The sequence below is a fragment of the Macadamia integrifolia genome, chromosome 3 (genome assembly GCF_013358625.1).
Source record: "Macadamia integrifolia cultivar HAES 741 chromosome 3, SCU_Mint_v3, whole genome shotgun sequence".
Lineage (NCBI taxonomy): Eukaryota > Viridiplantae > Streptophyta > Magnoliopsida > Proteales > Proteaceae > Macadamia > Macadamia integrifolia.
The window spans coordinates 1,888,414-1,912,279 of record NC_056559.1 but is presented as its reverse complement, the minus strand read 5'-3'; positions in this window follow the sequence as shown (position 1 = coordinate 1,912,279).

Below are 23,866 nucleotides of genomic sequence, written 5' to 3'. Positions count from 1 at the left end.
CTGATAGCGAATGGGTAAGTACAGTGCACGTGATGCCAAAGAAGTCAGGGGTCACAGTTGTCCAAAATATTGAAAATGAGTTGATCCCTACTCATGTCCAAATAGGATGGCATGTGTGCATTGACTACAGGAAGTTATATGCGGCAACTTATAAAGACCACTTTCCTTTGCCTTTCATTGATCAAATGTTAGAGCGGTTAGCTGGACATGAGTATTATTGTTTCCTTGATGGTTATTCCGATTATAACCAGATTCCCATTGCCTTAGATGACCAACACAAGACCACCTTTACATGCACCTATGGAACCTTTGCTTATCGGCGTATGCCTTTTGGGCTTTATCATGCCCCTGCTATGTTCCAAAGATGCATGATGAGCATTTTCTCTGATATGGTGGAGCATTTTTTAGAAGTATTTATGGATGATTTTTCTATTCATAGCTCCTCATTTTCTAATTGTTTGCATCATCTTTCTTTAGTACTCAAACGATGCAAAGCGACTAATTTAGTCCTCAATTGGGAGAAATGTCATTTCATGGTCACACAGGGCATAGTGTTGGGTCATGTCATTTCCAAAGAAGGGATCAAGGTCGATAGAGCTAAGGTGAACTTAATTTCTAATTTACCACCTCCCAAGTCAGTTAAGGACGTTCGTTCCTTCTTAGGTCATGCAGGGTTCTATCGTCAGTTCATCAAGAACTTCAGTCACATGGTTAGACCTCTCACCCATCTTTTGGCTAAAGAGCAACCATTCAAATTTTCTAGTGAATGCTTCATGTGCTTTGAGCAATTAAAGAAGGTGTTGACTACAACCCCCATTATTCAAGCTCCCTTATGGACTAAGCCCTTTGAATTAATGTGTGATGCATCTGATTTTGCTGTAGGGGCAGTCTTAGGGCAGAGAGTTGATAACTTCCTCATGTTATCTATTATGCCAGTAGAACTCTCAATGATGCACAATTGAACTACACCACAACTGAAAAAGAATTTTTAGCTGTTGTATTTGCATTAGAAAAGTTTCATGCATATCTGATAGGTTCTCATGTAATTATTTACACTGACCATGCAGCTATCAAATACCTTATTCAAAAAAAGGATGCCAAAACACGTCTTATCAGATGGGTTTTCCTTTTGCAGGAATTTGACTTAGAAATTAAGGATAAGAAAGGCAGTGAAAATCTGGTTGCAGACCATTTATCCCGGTTACCCAATTCTTTGACTGTGAATACTCCAATTAACGAGTATTTTCCTGATGAACAACTCTTTGCAGCATCTAGTGAACCTTGGTTTGTAGATATTGTAAATTTTTTAGTTACAAACAAGACTCCGGATCATTGGTCTTCCCAAGAGAAGTACCGTTTTCACTCACAGGTTAAGTATTTCTTTTGGGATGATCCTTACCTTTTTCAATTTTGCCTTGACCAAATTATTCGGAGATGTATCCCTGATCATGAGCATCATTCTATTCTTTCCTTTTGCCATGATCAGGCTTGTGGGGGCCATTTTGGGCCTACTAAGACTACAACCAAGGTATTGCAATGTGGATTTTATTGGCCCAGTCTCTTCAAAGACGCCTTTGCTTATTGTAATGCTTATCCTTCTTGTTAGTCTTTAGGAAAAATCAGTAGAAGGAACATGATGCCTCTCAACCCAATCCTCGTGGTTGAGGTTTTTGATGTTTGGGGAATAGATTTTATGGGCCCTTTCCCTAAGTCATGTGGATATGAATAAATTTGTTGGCTGTGGACTAGGTGTCCAAATGGATTGAGGCTTGTGCTTGTAAGACCAATGACCATAAGGTGATCATTCAATTCTTAAGGGAAAATATTTTTTCTCGATTTGGTACCCCTAGAGCTATCATTAGTGATAGGGGAAAACACTTTTGTAATAAGCCTTTTGAGACCTTAGTGAAGAAGTATGGGATTACCCACAAGTTGGCTACTCCATACCACCCCCAAACCAGTGGTCAGGTAGAAGTGTCCAATAGACAGATCAAGCAAATTCTAGAGAAGACAATTAACCCAAATCGAAAGGATTGGTCTAACCGTCTGTTGGATGCTTTGTGGGCATATAAGACTGCTTACAAGACCATACTTGGTCAATCCCCATACCGTATGGTATACAGGAAAGCCTGCCGCCTTCCTGTTGAGTTAGAACATCATGCCTTTTGGGCGATTAAGAAATTTAATTTTGATTTGTCTACTGCAGGAGCTCATAGAGATCTCCAACTATCTGAGTTGGAGGAATTGCGAAATGATGCCTATGATAGTGCAAAAATTTTCAAGGAAAAGACTAAAGCTTTTCATGATAGGCACCTTGTTAGGAAATTTTTTATGCCTGGTGATAAAGTTTTGTTGTACAATTCTAGATTGCATATCTTTCAAGGAAAACTTCGTTCTCAGTGGGAAGGTACTTACCTTGTGCAAACAGTATTCCCCCATGGTGCCGTAGAGGTTATGAATCCATCCACTCGGGAAAATTTTAAAGTTAATGGACACCGTTTGAAGCCATTTCTTGATTTGCCTTCAATGCATGATGCAAAGGTCATGATTCTCCATGAGCCTCTTTATGATGATATTTGATTCTATTTGATAATTTCCTCTTCTTTGCCCTTCTTGTTCTATTGTCTTATCATTTTTTTTTTTTTTTTTTTTTTTTGCATTGAGGACATTGCACAATTTAAGTATGGGGGAGGGAACTTGAGGTTACTTTTAAGATTTTTTCGGTGCTTTATACACACCCTAAAAAAAAAAAGGAAATTGAGATCTAGGACCCATATTGGTACTATAATCCCTATTGGGAGGATGGTAATGAATATATGTCTTGAAGTGGGACTTCACTTAAATGATTTAGAGATACTTGTCTTAAGGTGTAGGACCATTTGTTAGTTGGTGTCCTTATTCTTAGGTTAGGAGTTGACACCATATTCTTGGCATGGTGTAAAAATATATGATATGGATATGGAAAGAAAGTGAAAATTGGTCAAAAAGTAGAAAATAAGTATAGAATTTCTAGGAGCTAGACAGAATACTACACCTCATGAAGCGGGGTGTTTTGATCGAACCTCTTAGGAAGGAACACTTTCGAAAAGAACTTAGCATCACTGTCTTTGTTGGCATATGCATAAAGCGAAGCTACTTACTAATTTCGGTTTCTGGTGTTTGCTCCACCATGTTATTCAGGCCAAATGTAGTGGAGTAGAATGAGTTCTCTATTTAAAAAAAAAAAAAAAAAAAAAAAAAAAAAAGAGATACCATTATGCTTTGTTGTTTATGATTGGTTAACGCTCCAAAACCCTAGTTCATGGTCCCTACCTTGCCATGTGGTTTGCCTTAGGATTGGTTGTGCTTTAGAATATATAAGGATCATCCCTATTTGAGATTTGTGATTGTTCCTAAATCTAGATGGAGTATTAAAGTTCAAGTGTGGGGGTTCCTCGGTTGATGTGCTCTAATTGAAAGAGGGTGTGTGTTTTGTAGTTGTTGGAAACTTTAAATGGTAATTTTTCAAGTTAATTTAAATTTTGGGTGTATATTCACTGCAAACACCCATGAGACACAACTCGTCCACTAGGGGTGACCCAGGGGTTTAAAGGCTTGTTGCACATGCGAAGTGCAACCGTGATTCCTACAAAAGTGAGTTAGGTTTCTTGTCATTATTCTTTTTCTTTTTGTTTTGATCGAGAACTAGCAAAGTCTAAGTGTGGGGGAATTCTGATGAGCACATTTATATGTGAAATCTAGGATAGTAAAACATGCATTTTACATATTTAGAATGGAGCTACATTGGGTTTTACTCTCTTTTTGTAGGTTTTATATTTTCAAGGCCTTAAGGACTATCGGGCACTATATCTTCAATTTTACACGTAAAGAGGTCTATTTCTTTTTATGGTTACGAAGAGGACAAAATTCTGAGTAAGATGGACGTATTCAATTAAAAGTACACATTCGTTTGGTCACCCGTACAAATGATTATTCTTTTTGGGCCAGAAAAAGAATAATGGATTAGAACTAAACCGAGATGCAGAACCAGCCCATTTGCAGTTGTCCTAGAGGTACAAAGAATATTTTAAATGCCAACAAGGATCGATGGACCACATCCTTAAGTGATTGAAGATTCGTTTTTGGTAATAACAACTACCTAGTGTAGTTGGTGAGCTATGATGTGCAAAATTTCCTTACTCACCAAGAGGTCTCAAGTTCGAATCTCATGGTTGTTTTTTTAGAGAATTTTGTTGAAGATTTCCTGCTTTTCACTCACTTAAAGCACTAAGGTCATGGAGGGGATTTCCACATCAAATTAGAAGCAAGGAAAATCATGGAAGGGTTCTTGCGCAAGAAGAGAAGAAAAAAAAAAAGAGAGAAATAAAGATTGTCCAAATCTTCTCTCTCCTCCACATCATCACCAAAAGATTGTCCAAATCACACAAAGCAAGAAGGAAAATCGTCCCTTGGAGGGAGAAAAAGAAGAGAAATAAATTAGAAAAAAAAAAGAAAGAAAATAAGCAAACAAATTATAGGAAATTTCTCAAAGTTTATTTCTCTCTACTCTCTCCTCAACCTTAGCACTTTTGGTCTCAAAAGATCTCACAACCAATTATGGATTTCTCCCTTTTAGGAAAGAGAAATTTGTTACCTTACCTCCCCTTTCCCTATAAATACAACTCATGTAAGAGGAGGGGAGACAATTCATTCTTCTTCTAGTTTTTTTTAGTTGCTCTCTCTTTCTCTTGCTCTCTCTTTAGTTTTAGTTCTTCTTTATCTTTTCTTTAATCACTTTTGTAATAGTTTTTTTTATTTCAATTAATGCAAGCACTCTTTTATTCTTATTCAGCCTTTTATGTTTATGATTTATGCGATTGAGTTGTAATTTTTTAAGTTATAGTTCTAGGCTTAGATCTAGGTGACAAGATCACGAGCCGTGGAGCAAATTTTTTTTTTTTCAAGATTTGTTTTCTCTAGTACTAGAAATTTCTGATTTGGTTTATTCCAGATCTGGTTTTTAGTACTGGTAGTATCTCAAATCACCCAAGTTTTCAAGTTCAAGCATTGAAGTTCAAGTAAGTAAGCTCCCTCAGTAGTCTTCTCTCCCCCCTCTCATTCCCTCTTCTGACTACCATTTCTTTCTTAATTTAGGATTTTAATTTTAGTCGTTACATTATTGCTATCCCTTTCCCCCAAGGTTCATGGCTAGTGTATGTGTTGGCTTTACCCCTCCTAGCCATAGAATCATCAATTTATTGCTTTTATTTTAATTGTCTCCCTTTCCCTAAAGCCAAGTAGAGTAACCCTTGTAAGAGTGACTCTCTGGTCAAGTAGGGAAGCTCACATTATGATGCATCCCTCGGGCTAAGTAGAGAAACCTACTTGTGAGTCTCTCTCTAGCTTTATCCCATTTCTTTTACTTTATTTTTATTTCAACATTTTTTTCCTTTATTGTTTTTTTTTTTAATTGCGTGGGTTGTTTATTTTCAGTCATTTTTTATTTAATTTTAATTGTGTGGCTTGCGTCTTTAAATTCTTAGATGACGAATGGTTAGGACATTATTTTAGATACATATGTTTAGGACGGTAATTAGAATTAGATCACAGCCATTAATTGGTTCACTTTCGCATTATTAAAAGAAATAAAAAAATAAAGTGGCTGCTCTCCCTGTGTTCGACCCGTAGCTACACTGATCCGTACGTTTGCGGTTACATTTTAAAAAACAACTACACAACACCAGAATTACCATCGGCCATGAAGAGTATCCATTTTCGAATGCAGTCTCGAAGTGCATGATACCAGAATTAGCATCGGACACAAAGTGCAATCCACAACTACATTTAATTGAATGCACATAATCAATGCATGAATGCAACATCCACAAGAACTACCTTGGCCACATCGGATCCCGTCACAATATACAACACATGTCCATATTCCAATTCCATAACATAACACATTTCAACATAATATAACATGTTATGAAATTCTCATACATATAGCAATTTTAACAACATTAATAATTCTAACACATGTGAACAACGATGAAAGTATAAAACACTCCGGAAACGAAATTCAACCATCCCTCACCTTGGTTGTGTTCTATCAAATTGAGTTCCAAGTGTGTTAACCGGGTATCAGCTCACGATCGGTCTCATTGTACGTGCTTGTCCCTGTCCTTGGCACACGAGTAGTCGGGTGTTAACGTATGTCAAAAACACTGGAGGGGGACCCACAAGGGCTGCCCCAAGAAGTACAAACACTATCAATTTTGACAGTACTGGGTAGGTCACTGGAAATATTCCACTAGAATTAGATTAATTCCACTAGAAATATCAGTATTGTTTTCGGTGGACCAAACAGGGGGCTCATATGAGCTTGGGCTTCACTGGAAATATTCCACTGGATTCAACCAAGTTTGTTTCCGGTGGGGTTCCAAAAACATGCCCATTGATTTGGGGCTTTTCGGCTTGGGCTCGATCATCGAGGTTTGTTCCATGGAGTTTGTAGAAGGTCCTTTCAGCTTCATTTTAAGCCAAAGAAATCCCAATTCCACTAAGCCGATTGGCAAATACAACGATCGAAAGATCAAAACCCTAGCTAGGCATTTGGTCACAAGTGTTGCAGAAGCTTTCCCGGCTTGGTTTGAGCTCGGCAATCACATCAGGAGGTGAAATGAGCATTCCCTGAGCTACAGGAGTGTCGGGGTTAAAGCTCACCTCTTGCTCGACTATCCTAGGTCAAAATGAAGAGAGAGAGTGTAGTGGAGGGTGTCCACCTACCTCCGGTAAAATTCCAACAGCGGGATGTGGAGCTAAGGTGAGTTTCTCCTACCTCTTCCTTCTTCCTCTCCTTCCTACTCTTCCTTTCTCTTCTCTCCTTCTCCTCTCCCACGTTTTAGAAAGTGAGGAGTGAGAAATGAACTCACTCCTCATTTTATAGTAAGTTATGTCCTTAGGGTCCGTTTGGTTGGCCCTTATCTGGTCCAAGTATGTTAATTCAGCATTTGGAACATGCAAGCCCACCTCCATAGACTCATAAGGTGTACAAGTCATGGGCAAGGTGTGGGAGAGTGTGTGGGGTCATCCGAGGCTGTTCACGATGTGGGTGGTGGGGTCCACGGGCATCGAAACCCAGCCAGTAGCCTGTTAGGCCATCAGAAATATGCCACCGAATTCAGCCCAGACTATTTGCGGTGGCCTATTTTTGGTGGTCAAGGCAGTGTTGTGCCTTGACTGCCTGTTGTTCCCACTTGGCCCTTGCACAAGTGGTTTCCCTAGGTTGTGTGCATGGTCTCCCAGAAATTTTGGTGCGTGCTGGGACTTGGGTGACAGGTGTCAGATCACTTACTATCTGGGGTCAGAAGGCTTGAATCTCCTCCAGTTGGATTGGCAAGCAATACATGAGCAAGTGGGGTCATCTCTCCCACTTTTACAATGGGCTGCCCCGATCCAAAACCCGGTGGTACTTTCGACCTTCGGTCCGCATCTTATCACAATAGTTCAAATTAGACCGAGTTAGGGCACGTTTGTAACATTGCCCCCACCTTATAAGAATTTCATCATTGAAATTGAACGTACTTGGTAAGTCGAATAATCTGGGGTACTGCTTCTTCACTTCATCTTTCCGCTCCCAAGATGCTTCTTGTTCTCGGTGATTTATCCATTTCACCTTGATGATGAAAATGGTGTGGTTACAGAGGATGTGGCCCTTTCAGTCAACAACCTTCTTCGAAAACTCCATATAGGCAAACTCCTCATCCAACTCGCGGGGTACATATGTCAAGATATGAGTCGGGTCGTGTATGTACTTCCTCAGCATAGATACATGGAAGACATCGTGGGTGCCCTCCAATTCTAGTGGTAGAGCTATGTGGTATGCCACCCTCCTATCCTATCCAAAATATCATAAGGTCCCATGCATCTAGGACTCAGCTTCCCTTTCTTGCCGAACCGCATTACCCCTTTGACTGGGGGGATCCAAAATAATACCTTGTCTCCCACATCAAACTCCAGATGCTTCCTCTTAACATCTGCATAACTCTTTTGCCTAGACTGGGCTGCCTTGATTCTTTCTTTGATCATAGCCACTTTCTCACTAGTGGCCTATATCAAGTCTGGACTTAAACTGTGTCGTTCACCAACTTCGCCCCAATATAGAGGAGTCTGGCTTTTCCTACCATATTGTGCTTTGACCGAAGACATACCGATGGTGGCCTAGTAACTATTATTGTAGGAGAACTCAATAAGTGAAATGTGCTCATCCCAACTATAACTCATATCCAAGGCACATGCCCGAAGTAGGTCCTCCAAGGTCTGTGTATTCCTCTCTGACTATCCATCAATCTGTGGGTGGAATGTTATATTAAAATATAGTTGTGTGCCCATAGCTTTTTACACACATGTCCAGAACTTAGAAGTGAATCTGGGATATCGATTAGAGCTAATGCTAATGGGTACACCATGTAGCCGGATGATGTTGTCAATATATAGCTTGGCCAACTTGTCCATGGAGAAAGTGACCTTAATTAGGATGAAATGAGCTGCCTTGGTTAAGTGGTCCATAACTACCCAAATGGAATCCATACCCTTGCTGGTGCAATTTACCCCTGTGACGAAGTTTATAGTAATATTCTCCCATTTTCACTTCAGAATAGCCAATGATTGTAGTAAACCATGGGGCCTTTGTCTTTCAGCCTTGACCAGCTGGCATGTGAGGCCCCTTGCCACATGTATGGCCATATCATTTTTCATTCCCTTCTACCAGTAGGAACCCTTTAGGTCCTTATACATTTTAGCGCTTTCGGGGTGAATGGATTATGGGGAGTTATGTGCCTCCTTCAAAACAGTATCTCTTAAGTCACCATCACTAGGCACACACAACCTTCCTTTGAACTTAAGAATTTCCCCTTCAGTTTCAGAGAAATCCAAGTCCTTCTGGTTTCCCTCCTTGCAGTCAGCTATCAATTTCTGCAACTTTGCATCAGTACCCTGAGCTGTAGTAATTATGTCCACTAGATTAGGTTGTACCACCAATTTCGATAGTGACAAGGTGACACCTTCCACTAGTAACTCCAGATCTAGTTTCCTAGCCTCTTTTATAAGATGTTCATTGGTGGTCAATGATGTAAGAGTTAGTAACTGAGATTTTTGACTAAGTGCATCAGCAACCACATTGACCTTTCCTGGGTGGTAGTGGATAGTACAGTCATAATCCTTCATCAACTCCAACCAACACCTCTGTCTCATGTTGAGCTCCTTTTGGATGAAGAAGTACCTGAGGCTCTTGTGGTCACTGTATATCTCACTCTTCTCACCATACAAGTAATGCCTCCAGATTTTTAACTCAAAAATCACTACCGTTAATTCCAAGTCATAGGTAGGGTAGTTCTTTTCATAGTCCTTCAACTGGTGGGATGCATATGCAATGACCTTCCCATGCTATATCAACACACAACCCAATCCCAGTTTGGAGGCATCACTATACATAACCATACCACCTGTACCGATCAGAATAGTCAAGAACAGAGTTGATACTAACTTTTGCCTTAGCCCCTTAAAGCTCTTTCCACAAGCATCAAACCACTCAAATTTTACACCCTTACGTGTGAGTTAGGTCATTGGTGCAAAGATACAGGAGAAGTTCTCAATAAATCTCCTATAGTATCTACCCAATCCCATAAAACTACGAATGTTTGCAACATTCTTGGGGATGTCCCACTCTAGAACTGCCTTCACCTTACCTAGGTCAACCTTTATCCCCTTATCTGAGACAATGTGGCCTAGGAATGCCACTTGTGAAATCCAGAACTCACACTTTCTGAATTTAGCGTAGAGTTGCTTTTCTCTTAGACACTGCGATACTAGCCTCAGGTGAACAGCATATTCCTCTGCACTCTTGGAGTATACCAAGATGTCATCAATGAACATAATCACAAACTTCTCTAAGAGTCCTAAAATACTCGGTTCATCAAATACATGAATGCAATTGGTGCATTGGTTAGTCCAAATGACATCACAAAGAACTCGTAATGTCCATACCGAGATCTGAAAGTTGTTTTGCTAACATCACTATCCTTGATTCTAAGCTGGTGGTAGCCCGATCTAAGGTCAATCTTGGATAATTCCTTATCACCTTGTAGTTGATCGAACAAATCATCAATCGTTGGCAAGGGGTACTGGTTCCTAATGGTTAGCTTGTTAAGCTCCCAATAATCAATACATAACCTCATACTCGTCCTTCTTCTTGATGAACAATACCAGTGCTCCCCTTGGAGACACACTAGTTCTAATGAATCCTTTCTTCAGAAGTTCTTGAAGTTACACCTATAATTCCTTCAATTTTATGGGGCCATGTAGGAAGTAGCTTTTGACACTAGTGCCGAGCCGGGTAGTAGGTCTATAACAAACTCTGTCTCGGTCCAGGGGCAATCCTGTCAAGTCATCCAGAAATACATTGGGAAATTCCCTTACCACATCCAGTTTGGTCAATGTTCTGACCTCTATCTCAATATCTTTCACAAATGCCAAGTAACCTTGACATCCTTGTTCTAGTGGCTTCTTCATCCGAAGTGCTGACATAATAATGCTCTTGTGTTTCTTTGGCTTATCCCTTACAAATGAAAATTCTCCCTCATCACGAGGTTTGAAAACTATCACCTTCTCTGCATATAGCACATTGGCTCTATAAGCAGACAACCAATCCATCCTTAAAATTACATCGAAGTCGATCATGACCAGATCAATCAAGTGTGTATTCAAATCATATCCATTTATGGTCACCTAACATGGTTCATACTCATAATTCAAACCCACCACACTTCTTGTGGGTGTACTCACTGCCAAGCACTGGGTCAAGCTCTAGGGTGGAATTCCCATCTTTCTTGCAATTTTCAGTGACACGAATGAATGGGATGCTCCTGAATCAAATAACACATGTGCAGGCAACAATGATATTAATAAGGTACATGTTACCACACTTGGTGCAGCTTCTGCATCCTTAACTATCATGGAAAATACCCTTCCCTGGGGTCTCTGGCTCTGTAGTGGCTGTGTTGGCCTATTGGATGTATATGTCTGCTGGGGCCTAGGTGGTAGGGTGTGAGGTGCATCACCCGGCCGATGGTGGGGGCATGTCCTGGCTAAGTGACCTATCTGGTCACAGTGAAAGCACCTAAGGTTCGAGCCCATAGACTGAGATATACCACTAAAGCGAGAGGACAGAGAGGCTTGGCTTGTTTCTGGCCTTCTTGACTGGACTGGAGTTGGGTTGATATAAGGGCCTCTAGAGAGCTTTCTGGCTCCCCTAGAATCATAGGACACCATGGGCCTCTTCCCCATTCCTTGTTGGGCCGAGAAATTATCCCTGTGTCGGTTTCAATGGACTTGGCCACTTGGACCACTTCAGCATATGTCTACAACTTCAACCCAACCATAGTAGAATTGATGCTTGGCCTCAACTCTTTTTCAAACTTCCTGGCCTTGGCCTTATCATTCTGAATGTGCTCTAGAGCAAAGTAGTACAGATCCTCATACCTTTTGTTGGTATTCTAGCACTAATTGGGACCCTTGAACCAAATTGGAGAACTCACTCTCCCTCATATCCTGAAAGCTCTCGGGGAAGTAATTCCCAAAGAAGGTCTCCTTGAAGTCTTCCCAAGTGGGGATTGGGTTGGTTCCTCTCATAATGGGGTCAATAATCCTCCACCAAGCATCGGCTTCATTTTGCAATTGATAGTCGACATATAGTATTTTCTACTCATCATTGTAGCCCATTAACTTAAAGACTTTATCTATACCACCAATCCACCTTGATGAAAGCAACTAATCATGACTCACATTGGAGAAGTATGGGGCCTAAGCCTTTGGAACTTCTCCATCATCTTGGTTAGGTCAGTCCAACCTTCCACGTGCACTTAGGCATGCCCTTGCACTCGTCCAGGCACTTGCCCTTACAATTGCCCTCGTACCTATCCTTACACCTATCCTTGCATTTGCCCTTGCATCCCATCAAATGTCTGAAGGGTCCTTGAGCCAACTGACACAGGGGCTGGTGCCGGTGGAGTAGGGGGTGTGGGAGGTGCATTCCGGGCCTCAATAACTGCCTCGATCTGGGTATCAATCCTGGCCATGAACAGAGTTTTCCTATCTCCCACCTCACGCATCATGTTGCCCATTATGTTGGCAATATCTTATACTGTGAGAATGGGTGGGGCCGGTGGAACATTGGACGGTCAACCCCAATTCCATGTAGGGGAAGTAGGAGGTGATGCATTGGATTAGGATTGGGTATTCTTGCACGACATGATTCCTATTGAGGAATTTAGTTAGTCACACATACATGTGTAGCAAGCATGTTAAGGTCAACATGCATAGTGGGTCCTACTTGTGCATACAAGGAGCATATTACTGTTGGAACATTCATAGGGGTCCCACATGATACTACCATTCAACACATGCTTAAGTAGAACCCATTCTTAATAAAAAAAGGAGAGAAAATAAAATAAAATCTTCCCTTTTTTTGTTCACCGGAACAGAGGTATATGTCATCGAAAATATGGTTGGTTCACCGAAAATATCAGTCATATTTCCAGTGAACAAAACAGAGGATAAAAATTTAGAAATTTGTTCACTGAAAACACTCACCAGATTAATCCCAGGTGTTTCCGGTGGGCCAGAACATGTATATATAGGCTCGGGTTACCTCTCAATCTCCCAAAACCCTATTTTCCACTGTGGAGAAAGAGAGGAAATGACCAAAAGAGCTTACCTTAGCCATTCCCCACCCTTTGCACATGATTTTGAGATCGATTGCCGCTGTCCACGCATCCAAGGTGAGTTCCTCTTCCTTGTTAACCTAAATTTCAAGGTTTTTGGTGGTTGCTTCTTTCTCTAATCTAGGTTTTGTTCCTCCAAAACCCTAGGTACCCTTCTCTTGCAACCATGTCTAGACGTCGTGCTCTTCCCCGTTGTGCCATTACTCAGCAACAATGGGCTCTTCCCACAGAGGAGTAATACGACCACCAGTTGTTTTGATCTGTGGTTGAATAAGACCATTGGGAGAGCTTTGAGTACTGGAATGTCGACCCCAGCAAGTATGTGCATGTTAGGGACTTTCGACGGTTCCGTACCCATCAACATTTCTATGCCATAGGATGGCATCGTATACTGAAGCCGAACATGACGTACTATCCATGGCTCGTGAGGCTTTTCTACTACAACCTATGATACGAGAACTATGGTTCTAAGGAGATGAGGATCGCCTCGAGGGTGAAGGGGGTCGATATCTCCTTTGGAATGGCAGAGCTGGCCAACATTCTAATGGTCTCTAATGTGGGGGAGCTGGCTTATTGCCCTCCTAGAACCGAACTTCGATGTCTAGGTAGAGATGGACCATATGCTCATGGAAGAGGCTTCTAGGTGCCACCTAACTGCCAACTATTAGGCTACACCAAAGGTAGTGTGCCAAATCATCCAGTTGAACAACCTCCCTGCTAGTGGACACTTTGATGAGGTGTCTATCTTGCAAGCCTATGTTACATATTGTGTTTACATGGGGTTGCCAGTCCGTCTTCCCTATCTGTTGATGTGTACCATGGTGACAAAGGCTGGGGCGGGGGCACATAGGTCCAGAAACCTCTACTATGGCCAGATCTTAACTGAGGTCTTTCGCCATTTTGGGGTGGAATTGGATGACGAGGAGAATTTGGGGGTTGATGTCCTTGACTTCAACCAGGAGTCCTTAAGGAATAACCATCAATATGGATGAGGTGATAGAAGATGAGGAAGAGGGGAAACCAATGGATGTGGAAGACTAGCCAGGAGGTGGTGATGGGGATGGCCAGGATGGTGTCGACCCTCTCACCCCTCCACATGTGCCTCATCCTGGAGTTTTTCCACCATCTAAACTATAGGCTACGGGTACTACTATTGCATCCTCCTCTAGGGGCTCTAGGGGGTATGGTCTAAATGATGTGACGTCTTGTTTAGACATCACCAACAACTTCCTGTGAAGAATGGACAACTAGCTAGAGAGTGTGGACAGCAGATATTGCCTTTTTGACACTCGGGTGGGAACCGTGGAGAGGCAGGTGGGGGTAATGATCCGGTACCGTGGAATTCCTGTGCCTGAAGCTGGAGCACAAGAGCAGAACCAGGCTCAAGACCAGAAGCAAGATCCCAACAACCCTTAAGAGTAGTGGCATATGGATGCCGTAGTAGTTTTAGGATTTCTATGTTTTATGTTTCCCAGTACAACCAGCTTTATTTCCAGTTTTGATGTTTTAGATGTTAGTTGCATTTTATTTTCTGTCATTTGCTTATGTTATTTGAATTCCTAGAAGTTAGGTCAGTTAGGATTTCCTGTTTTAAATTATTTTTTATTTTGAGAAATGGTGTAAAGTTTATGTAATTAGATCTCTTTATATATAATGAAATGGCTTTGACACCTATAATTGTCTCCTAGTTGTGAAATTTCTATTACTTGTCGTCTTGAATTTTTTAATTTGATCCTAATCCCCAAAATCAAGTTTCGAATAGATTGTGAGTTAAGGCAGAGCGTCTAGCTTTGATATCAAGCTATCACACCCCACTTCTAGTAGACCCAACTTACCATTAGGAATACCAATGGTGTCAGTAAGATGCTTACCCGTCTTACCAACCTACCAGGATCTCTGATAGCAGTACCTTAACATTCATAATCTCATAACACGAACTAAACCAATAGCAACGGATCAGAGTATAATAGCGGAATCACAATTAAAACGAGGAATCATCTAATGATATCATATATATGTAACTAAGTTATTCATTTACAATTATCCAAGACTTATAAGTATTAAGCCCAAAAGAATACCATCCATAGTTTGGTATCAATAGATCAAACTATGCCGTGCATCTCAAGGTGCCGCGTATGCAAAGTGGTCAAAGGCACAGTCTTGATCATGCTCTTTGGCATCTGGCATCCACCAGTGACCTACTCCATAATTAGATTCAGCAGAGGTTGTGTCACCTCCAAACGGCACCACCGTACCTGCATCATCATCTAAAAAGCATATCCACTAGGGGTGAGCTCCAACTAGCTCAGTGAGGGGTGGGGTTCATGCACAATCAAGCACAACCAACCACATTCATAATATAAATTATGATGGCATGAGTACAAAATTAAACACATAGTCTATAATGTGAATAATGCAATCCATTCGATTATTAAACTAGCTAACAATACAACTAATTTTGATAAATGCTATTATGACACATTAGGTTGTATCCTTGATCCCGATACTCGCACATCGGTCACCCAGCGATACAAATACTAATGGTGATTAGGAGCCTTCCGGTCTCGGACTGTGACCATCGATCATCCAGTAAACCCCTGATAACCCCCTCCTGACAGTCACGGCATCGAAATTATCATTGGCCACATCGGACTAATTCCCGCTTCTGGCAATAATCACATCAAACCGCGAGTGTGGCATTCCAGAAAGGTTCATCAAATATACCACCATTGGATTATCTAACACCTTACCCCTTGTTGGCAGGAGGACGTAGCATAGGGAATGTCACCTAACCACAAATATCCTACATGCTTTGTATAATGATATAGTTAGTATGGACCACGTGACACCGGAATCACCATCGACCATGAAGCAGGTCCATTTCCAAGTATAGTCCTAGGGTATACGACACCGAAATTACCATCGGCCACAAAGTGCAATCTATGATTACATCTAATCTAATACACATAATCAATGCATGAATGCAACATCCACACGGCGGTCCCAGTATCGGAACCACCTCGGGCACACTGGATCCTGTCACAACATACATCACATGTCCATATTCTAATTCCTTAACATAACACATTTCAACATAATATAACATGTTATGAAATTCTCATGTACATATAGAAATTTTAACAACATTAATAATTCTAACATATGTGAATAATTATAAAATTATACAACACTCCGGAAACGAAAGTCAACCATCCCTCACCTCAGTTGTGTCTGTCAAATTGGGTTCCAAGTGTGTCAACCAAGTATCAACTCATGATCGGTCTCATTGTACCTGCTTGTCTCTATCCTAGGCACACAAGTAGTCTGGTGTTAATGCGTGTCGAAAACACCAGAAGGGGACCCACAAGGGCTTCCCCAAGATGTACAAATATTATCAATTTTGACAATATTGGGTAGGCCATCGGAAATATGCCATCGAAAATAGATTGATTCCATCGAAAATATCAGTCTTGTTTTTGGTGAACCAAACAGGGGGCTCATATGAGCTTGGACTTCACCAGAAATATACCACCAGATTCAGCCCAGGCTGTTTTCGGTGGGGTTCCAGAAACATGCCCACGAATTTGGGGCTTTCCAGCCCGGGCTTGATCATCAGGATTTGTTCCATGGAGTTTGTAGAGGGTCCTTCCAAATTCACTTTAAGCCAAAGAAATCCTGATTCCACTGAGCCGATTGGGAGATACAACGATTGAAAGATCAAAACCCAAGATAGGCATTTGGTCACAAGTGTTGCCAGAGCTTTCCCGGCATGGTTTGAGCTTGGCAATCACATGGGGAGGTGAAATGAGCATCCCCTAGCTCTGGGAGGTTATGGGGTCAAGGCTCACCTCTTGCTCAACTATCCTAGGTCAAAATGAAGAGAGAGAGTGTAGTGGAGGGTGTAGCACCTACCTCTGGCAAGATTCTGACAGCGAGATGCGGAGCCGGGAGCTAAGGTGAACTTCTCCTTCCTCTTCCTTCTTCTCCTTCCTTCTCTTCCTCTCTCTTCTCTCCTTTCCCTCTCCCACGTTTTGGACAACTAAGGAGTGAGAAACGAACTCACTCCTCACTTTTATAGAAAGTTATGTCCTTAGGGTCCGTTTGGTTAGCCCTTATCTGGTCGAAGTAGGTTAATTCAGCATTCGGAACATGTGGCCCCCCCCCTCCATGGACTCATAAGGTGTACAAGTCATGGGGAAGGTGTGGGAGAGTGTGTGGGGTCATTCGGGGCTCTTCAAGATGTGGGTGGTGGGGTCCACAGGCATTGGAACCCAGCTAGCAGCCTGTTAGGCCATCGAAAATATGCCACCGAATTCAGCCCAGACTGTTTTTGGTGGGCTATTTCTAGTGGTTAAGGCAGTGCTATGCCTTGACTGCCTACTATCCCCACTTGGCCCTTGCACATGTGGTTGCCCTAGGTTGTGTGCATAGTCTCCCGACAATTTTGGTGTGTGCCAGGACTCGAGTGCAGGGTGTCAGGTCACTTACCGTCTCAGGTCGGAAGGTTTAAATCCTCTCTAGTTGGATTGGCAAGCAATACACAAGCAAGTAGGGTCATCTCTCCCTCTTTTACAATGGGCTGCCTCTAGCCAAAACCTGGTGGTACTTTCCACTTCTGGTCTGAAACCTATCACAACAGTTCAAATTAGACCGGATTAGGGCACTGGTGTAACACTAGAGGTCTCCAAGCTATAAATAAATGACTCCTCCCATGTTTTGGGAAGCCCACACACATGTATCCTACATACAATCTGAAAAATTTAGTTCAAACCGCTGAGATTGGAACACTGTAATCGTAAGGAATTGCTACTATACCTCACATTAGTTTGTGCTTACACTGATCAAAACTAAGCATATGCCCTTCCAACCACAACACACCCTTCACGAAAGTTGTGGGGCCTCTTCCCTTTCCTTTTACAGATTTTACATTTTGAGTTTTGTGCTCTTCATTTCTATACTTCTGTTGAGCAACTCACTGATGTCCCCAGTACGACAGTAGTATAGTGCATCCAGTTACATGATTCTTCGTAGGGATTTTCATAAATGTTCCTCCTTCAATGTTGTAGATTAGGTCAGTTATATCTACTGTACATTTTTCATATTTTTATGAGTTTCTTTGCTATATTTCTTAGATTTACTTCTTTGTTGGCCAATGCAAAATCTGAGATTTTCTTTCAATGAAATATGGTGTTGCAGGCCTGCTAAATGCATGTTTCCATTTTTTTTTTTTTAACAAATAATATCCTCCAAAAATTTTCACCTTGATACTCTTATCTAACCTAATTTTCCCAGATTTTTACTATTTAACTCCAAGTTTCTACCGATAGTTTTGGGATAGTTATTATCACTTTTTCAGCCTATTCGTGTATTATATATTTTATTTTTAATTAAATTTTCAATGCTTATCTTGCTTAACTCACATGCTAACATGACTGTACACAATGACTCCCAACCCTAGGACCCTAAAAATTTATTGATAAAAGATAAATAAATAAAATAAAATGGGTAGGCAGGGGGACATAACCCACCTTACCTTGAACCCAACATCTTAAAAATTTATTAAAAAAATTATATATAAAATAAAGAAAATCAAAATCCCAACTCAGATACCATGCCAGATGAAGGATGAATTTATAAACTAGCGACAAAAACAAACTATTTTGATATATTAAAAGGATTTTGAGAATTATCATCCCTGATTGCAATCTTGACTTAGTCTGAAAAAAGAATTATACTTTTATGAAGCATGAATTTGAGCGACTACTAACAACAAAACTAGCACAAGCATCAGCAACCCTAATAGCTCATGTTCAGTTTTACGTACACCATGCTTCATGAGACGAATGCTAGGGCAATTTTTATCTTTATTTTCTGTCTTCCAGCATGTTTGCTTTACATTTTGTATATTAACCATGCCAAGCAGTTAGACATGGGTATGTTGATTAGAACTTTCCTTTACATTTTCGACCATGTTTTATGTTCAATGCCGGTGAACACACCCAGGAGAGTGTACTAGCCATAATTGGGTTATTTTGTCATGGGGCCTAATTCTTTGCACTCGTGCATCTCAAACCCATTCCCGATGATGGAGCAACTTAATTAATAGTGGATTAATGTGTTCGGACACCCCAAGGTGGGCCCATCAACCCAATTTATATTAAACCGATAATGGATAGAAACTCATTATTTTCCCAAACAGCCCTTAGGAAACTTAAGTGGCTATAAATAGAAGCTCTTGCCATTCATTTCTCTCTATCTACCAAATTAGAGCAAGAGGAAGAGAAGGAGAAGAAGAAGAAGAAGAAGAAGAAGAAGAAGAAGAAGAAGAAGAAGAAGAAGAAGAAGAAGGAGAAGGAGAAGGAGAGCAAGAGAGGAAGAAGAAGGGAGGAGTTACGGTTCTTATCAACTAAGGTAAGCCTATCTTCATTACCTTTTTCCACACACACACAAGTCTCTCTCTCTCCCCCATTTTTTACACTCCGTTAAACCCAATGGAGAACCCCAACCGAATTCCACCTCCCCACTTACCAAGACTACAAATTGGGAGGGGGATTTGGTGTTGGAGGCTTTCCATAGCAAGACTAATGACTCAATGTGGGTCCATGAACCACCACTTATGAAATCCCCACCCTAATTCCCAAATTTGGGTAACCAAAACCGAGAATAGTGAATTTGCCAAATCCTCTATAGCAGAACCTAATTACCTAATGATTAGTTAGGGAAAATGAGATTGGATACATGAATAGTGGATTGGGGTGATCACACAAGCTATTGGTGGTTATTATATGAACCCCGATCAAAATTCCCCAAGTTAGGTTAACCTAGACTTGTACTGTCACACCTTGCCTCCGGTAGGCCAAGGTACGAGGCACTGGCCAACCACATCCAATCAGCCTAACCCTCCAGGATCACAGATGCAGTACCTTAATTTCACAAATGCTATCAAGATCACTACTAAAATTAGAGTACACTAATAAAATCATACATATGTTACTGGTGATCCACTACATGATAAGTTACAATTATATAAGATACATTTGCTAATAAACCCCAAGTTTAATATTTATATCTTACATTACTCATATATGAAAACATCCATAAGTTACAACATTACTTACTACACATTTTATACATATGTACATCAAAAGAAATAATTGAAACAACAGAAGTGAAGTTCATCAGCAACCCAGTGTCTAGCAAACACAAGCCTGACAACTGTCGCTAGAATTCAATCTTATCCCAGCACCAGTTCCACCATCTAAAAATATAAATACATCCCAATGAGGGGTGTGCATGCAAGCACACACAAACAAAGGATGCAATGAATACTAAAGTAAATTACATGATGCTCATGATCTAGTTTTAGCACACATTATCTAGCAAACAATTATTAAGTCCAAGAGGTCTCAGTGCTACTACAACGTAGGTGGTATTCCTAGCCCCAGAAAACCCATTGATCACCCAGCGATACAAGCTAGTTACGAGTTAGGAGCTTACAGGTCCCGAAAAACCCATCGATCACCCTGTAAGCCCCTAATGTGTAACCCTTAATAGACAATCCTAAAAAATCCATCGGCCACTCAAACTGTTGGATAGCCACAGTCCCGAAAAACCCCTCGGTCACCCGTGCTCCATCCACCTCTGAGTACAGTACATTATTTTGTGGATATGGTATTCTCAATAACATACCACCCCCCAGATTAGCCAATACCTAACCCCCTACTTACAAGGGATTTAGCACCAGGACCTATGAATCCTAACTGTATGCATTCTACATGCTTTGATAGTAGTCCATAACATCAATTCATCCATATGTGGCCATAATTGTAATACTAACCTCTGAGCCCACAGTACCAAAATCCTCCATCGGCCACACCGTGCCTCAGATCGTCAAATGTTACAATCATTACCACTCAGCTATATCACTACACATCCACAAAACCTCGATCACATCAATCTTGGTAAACAATGCCACAAGTGCAATATACATAATTTTATATAAAATGCAACTAAAACAAGGATTCAACCACATTAAATATGAGTACACAGAAATACGAATATAGAAAAATCTCGTAAAATAAATCAAACACCCACTTACCTCAAAACCCAATCACAGAGTACGATAGATGCCCCGAGATCAACTTTGTATCCTCGCTCGATTGTTTAGGTTCCTAACTAATTGTGTATCATAGTGTTAAAAATTTATAACACCTAATAAGACTAAATGCAGGTTCACTGCTGAACCCAAAACAACTCCTAACAGCCCATGTACTAACCCCAACTAAAGCCTTAGAAAAGCCCCCCAAACTAGAGGCTGCCTGACTAGTTTTCTGTAAAAAGGTAAGGAACATAACCCACAAGGGGCAGGGTATTAACCAGAAAAAATAGAGGCTGATATGGCTTAAACACACTCCATCAGCAAGCTCGACTGGCTAGCCGCTGGACCCACTGGCGGGTTGGTTTCTGCAGAATTTTTGCAACCCTACAGGCTGCCTGACTAGTTTTCTTGACTTGGGCTGCATATGGCCGAGGGCTGGTGTCCATGGCAGCATGGGGAGGGTCTTATATGGCCTCTATGGTCATTATACAGTCCCTAAACTACTATTTACAGAAATCATAATCCTATAACAGTATACTATCCCTATTCCTATAAAAATTCAGAATTAAACCTAAATTGGGTAAATTGAAATCTGCATCCATTTTCCCTATAATTTATCATTAAATTAAGGTCAATTGAATGGAATACAGTAACCCCAGAATAATTCCACTTCCAATTAAGTCCAATATTGGGTTACAGGGAGGGAATTAAATTAATTAGTTTTCAATTCCCAAATCTGAAAATTAATTATAGTTCTACCTATACTTTTTCTGCAAAATTTTAACCATTAACACCCCTAATTCAGCCCCTGTTTGCTTGAATTCCATATGAATACTGAAAGCCCTTTGTTTTAGGGTTTACAAGGATGATTTACTTTTGATCAAGTCCTTGAACCCTTTCAATAGGGATTTAGCTACAGGTACTGAATTCAGAATATGGGAATTCAACACCAGACCTTAATTACTAGAAATTCATAACCCTAGCCAATTGTTCTAATTAAACAAACTGATTTCTTGAATTACATACAACAGTAAGACTCACCTTAGTATAGGACTGTCCATCAATTGCCTAAGGGGTAGGAATTCAGCCTAATTTCTTCTCCTTCCTTTCCTTATCTTTTATTATTCTTCTTCTCCTTTCTTTCTTCTCTTCTTTCCTTTGTTGTTCCACCAAATTATGCAGCAAAGAATGGGGTGAACAGTGGCTATTTTCAGGTTTATACGGTTCAGCCCAAAGGGTCCTTAAGGCCCGTTTGGGTGAATACCCAAAACTGAAAATTAATTCCTAGAACTAATTTAACAACATATAACTATTTAAAATTAAATTCCCATTGACGGAACCCACCAAATGCTGCCCTATTAGGTTAGATGTGATCAACATTAGGACCCCTACATGCTGCGTAAGTGAGGGTCAGGGGTGTAGGGATGTGGGCCCACACAAGAAAAACCTATTTTTTAGCATTCTGCCAGCCAAACCGGCTAGCCAATTTGCAGCTGGGCGGCCTTCCGGATAGCCCATTTTTAGTCTATCAGTTGTCCTATCTTTTGGGCTAATGAGTCGACCCAATATGAAACTGGTTCCACTTCCATTTTGGCTATTATATACCCCTTCCTAACTAGTGGATTTTCCAAACTTCTCTCTCTTACTGCTGTACAAGTAGATCTACCACAAGGCAGCCTACTTCTTGTGCCAGCTAGATCCTGACACTGAGCTTAGCTGCTTCCAGTTTCAGGGTGTTACATGTATCATGGGAAAATTGGGTACATTGGGTAACTCTATCTTAGCTAAACGAATAATCACACTAAACTCAACTAAGTGAAGTGTGTGAGAGTTCCCTACACATAAACTAACCCCATAATAACCAAACCCAACTTGTAAACCATTCAGTTGAGGCAAAGTCGGAGTTTTAAGCTGGAAGACACAAACCCCATGGAACCACACATACTAGTAGACACTAAAAGGGACCCAATTGACCTGAAGACCAAATTTAGGCAGAAATAATAGCCAAAATTGGCTTCACCGATGGATGCACAACAATAGGTGGGCATTGGCCGGTAAACCCTGTAGATAGAAAAATGTGATTTAACCCCTTTGATTTGACATATACACTAGGGTCAACCCTCCTATGGTTGACTGATTTGCTTCAATACCCTATGTATCCTAGGGGTAGAACCAAGAAGTGATGGGATAATCCAACATGAGGCCATTGGTTGTCCACCACCATTTGAGACTCGAGGTGAGTGCATGATGTTGGTGATTTATGGAATATTTATAATATGGTGAATATGTGAGTGATCATATTATTTTGCATATTATAAACTTGTTACTTGTGGTGAATGTTGATGTTGTATGATGGTATGAATTGTGGCTGTGTATATGTGTGTAGGTGACTGGGATGCAGGGTAGTCGAAGGTTGGATTCTGACACTGCATGCGTAAGGTGTGTGTGTGTGTGTGTGCTGTGGATACTGGGATGTAGGGTAGCCGAAGGTTGGATGCTGGCACTGCATGCCTATGGTATGTGAGTGTGGGGTACATGGTAGCCGAGGGTAAGGTTCTAGCACTGTATGCCCACAAGCTATGTGAATATGATAGTGATGTGGAATATGGCATGCTAGAATGCATTGGGCTAGGATAACCACCCTAGTGCTATAGCCTTTGCTAATAGGGCTTTATTTATTGGCTAATCCTACCTTTCAATGGTCTGAGGTTGGGGATATTTTCTTTGATCAAGGTGGTGGGGATGCCAGTGTCGAGATAAAGCCCTCACCCGATGTCGGATTCAGTATTGTGGTGTTATGGAGGATTACTAATAGGGGTTTTCTGGGTAACGATGTGGTACCAAAATCGACAGGCTCCTGACTCGCAACTAGCTTGTATCCTTGGGGACCGATAATGTACATTCATGATTGGGGATACCACCTATATTGTAGTAACACTAATACCCATTATGGACTTAGAACCTGTTGCTTAGAATTGTTTGCTAATAAATAGGATCTCATAATTGCATT